The 2828-nt window shown below is 39.5% G+C and overlaps 1 non-coding gene across 1 annotated transcript; it reads right to left on the bottom strand.

Moving 5' to 3' along the window:
* Positions 1 to 2401: 2401 nt before the first annotated feature.
* On the bottom strand, positions 2402 to 2474 carry TRNAK-UUU. The gene has a single exon. It is a non-coding gene; the product is annotated as a tRNA-Lys (tRNA).
* Positions 2475 to 2828: the final 354 nt, after the last annotated feature.

Here is a 2828-nt window from a genome sequence, read left to right as displayed (position 1 = left end):
GGAAGACCCTCGATGAGATGGATTGGTTCAATGACTAGGGTAATGGGGGTAGGTGTGTCAGAGACACCTAAGGTTGGTACAGGATAGAGCAGGGTTCAGAGTTTTTGTACATAGGGTGGCTATGAGTTGCAAGCAACTAAATGGCACTGAAAACAACAAGAACTATAAACAATTCCATAAATCTTCCAGGAAGTGGCAAGGGAAGAATCAAAGTGTCTTGAATGAAAAAAAAAAGACAAGCTTCCTTTGATGTCTCAAATTCTCATCTGATGACACAGCTACACAAGAAAGCTTCTCTGCCATTAGCTCTAGGTACGATTTGTGGATGGAATTTTTATGGACAAACTTACAACAATCATTCTTTTTAATGGAACAAATGGAACAAAAAGTATGTGTACTCCTTTGAGTGGGAAATTAGGGCATTAATGAACCAAATTTTCAATAGTTCTCTATACCTTATGTAATAGTTACTCTTCCCATTGCTCTTCCACCTGATATGAACCTAATTAAGTGTTGTGTTGTTTTTATGGTCTGCTGATAGCGACCCTATGTACAACAACTCAGAACTCTGCTCTATCCTGAGCTAACCTTATTGTCTCTGGCACACCTACCCTCAATACCCCCCTCACTATACAGTCCATCTCGTTGAGGGTATTCCTCTTTTGCACTGTCCCTCCACCCTAGCAAGCATAATGTCCCTCTACAAAGGCTGGTCCCTTCTTGCAACATGTCCAAAGTATGTCAACAGAGCTGTATAATCCTTGCCTCCAAGGAACAGTCTAGTTTCACCCTTCCCAGGATGAACCGGTTTCTTCTTTCAGCAGTCCATAGTATATTCAGTACTCATATTCAGCATCACAGCCATAGACATCAATTCTTCTTCCATCACCCCTAATCATTGTCCAGCTTTCCGATGCATAGCAACAAGTAATTGCAAAGACTATGGCCTGGATCAGGCACACCTTAGTCTCCAGACTGATACCGTTGCTCTTCTGTACCCTGGAGAGGTCCCTGACAGCTGACTTTCCCAATGTAATTCATCTTTTGACTTCCTGCCTGCTTGTCCCAAGAGTGTTGAGCCTTCCGGATTTTTAGTTCTGATGCTGTGTAGTTGATTGTCCTAACGCGTTAGTTGCTTTCTGGTATTATTACTATTTCATACACCGGTATATTTTTTGGCTGAAAGTCTTTGGCTGAGTGGGATGGTTTCAGTTCGCGCGCGAGTGCGCGCGTGTGTGCATGTGTGTGTGTAACAAATTTTATAAAAGTAGAATTGCTCAACCAGAACAATCATTCGAACACACAGTTAACTTGTGGGATTAAAAGAAAGACATTAGTTTACAAAAGCCTTTTGGGGATCGTTCCCCAAAAGTCCTGCAGTGTCATACTCTCAACTACAAACCCTATAAACCAAAGCCAAATGTACGTGAGTCAGTTTCGACTCACTGTGTCAGGGAAGGTCGTCCAACGCCAAAATCAGTAACATTTCTCCCTGCTACTTGGTCCCCAAGATCACTTCGAAGCGTCCCTCCAAGGTCTGGGGCACTTAGAGTTATTTGGGCACTTTCAGAGGCTCTACAGCACAGTATCCAGTTCCTTCCGCAGGGTCCTGTCTCCCGCTTCCTACCGCACAGCTGAACTCTGCAGCTTCAGCACAGTATATCATATTCTGTCTTCCAGAGACCTTTTTGAACAGATTTTAGCATTGCTTTCTCTCTGCTACCAACAATAAATTAGACTAGATATCACTCCCACAACGTTTCAAAAGCTGTGCGTCACGTTTCATTCTCTTAATACTGCACCCACTACAAATTAAAGAAGTCTATCTAGTAATGGTTATGGAGTGGATAGATAACGTAACAATTCTGAATTGTCAGTATTGGTGAAACGTGCAGAATTTGCACAGTCAGTTCATCGATTCCGGCACCTTTTATGGTGTAAAAGGCTTGTTTAAAAAATGCAACTAAATGCTTACGCAAACGTCTTCGTTCTTATGTAAGGGATTGTAATGAACGGTTCACTTCCTTGAAACCTGGATAGCTCACTTGCTATAGTAGAAGCCTGTTAACTCTATAATCACGGTTCAAGTCTCAGTTAGAGCTCACTCGTACTTCATATTATGTATGGGAGGGATTTATTGTTGGTGTTGGATTTTTAGGGTGTTTTTTTCCCTCTCGCCTGCAACTGTGATTCTTGTTTGCTGAGAAAGCACACTACAAAACCTCGAATAATATCAAGAAATTTACCGATTTTGCATAATCATCAGTTTTCTTCCTGACAATACACTTATCTGGCATGTTTTTAAATCTTAAAAAAAAATAGTTGAATGAAATGAACCATGAGAAAACCCGAAGACATTTAATCTCGTATATTAGGTTATTTAATGTGTAAAACATGCAGCCGCCCGAACAGGGACTTGAACCCTGGACCCTCAGATTAAAAGTCTGATGCTCTACCGACTGAGCTATCCGGGCGCTCTTGCAGTAATACCTTTTTCTGTTAACTTGATATAATTCTAATGGGTTGTTTCCTTTTGTTGCTGTAAATTTAAATTTTAATTAGATTTTCTTTTTCTTCCACAAAATAGCACTGAGTGAGAGAGTTCACAAGTTAAAATAAATTCGAACTCATTGTTCCTTCGTTCATTTTGCTTTTATCTAAAATACACATCATTTAAAAAAAATTTTATTAATATTTTTATAATTCATAGACATCGTGTTTCATCCATATACATTGTGTTTTAGACAATCATTCATTTACAGTATATTTTATTCATGTATATTGTATGTATTTTTTAAAAAACATGCTTTTAATTGTCTTCGTATTTC

The sequence above is a fragment of the Elephantulus edwardii genome, unplaced genomic scaffold (assembly GCF_000299155.1).
Source record: "Elephantulus edwardii isolate Elephantulus edwardi_28Jun2011 unplaced genomic scaffold, EleEdw1.0 scaffold00063, whole genome shotgun sequence".
Lineage (NCBI taxonomy): Eukaryota > Metazoa > Chordata > Mammalia > Macroscelidea > Macroscelididae > Elephantulus > Elephantulus edwardii.
The sequence above is the reverse complement of the archived record's forward strand: the minus strand, read 5'-3'. Positions and strand labels throughout refer to the sequence as shown.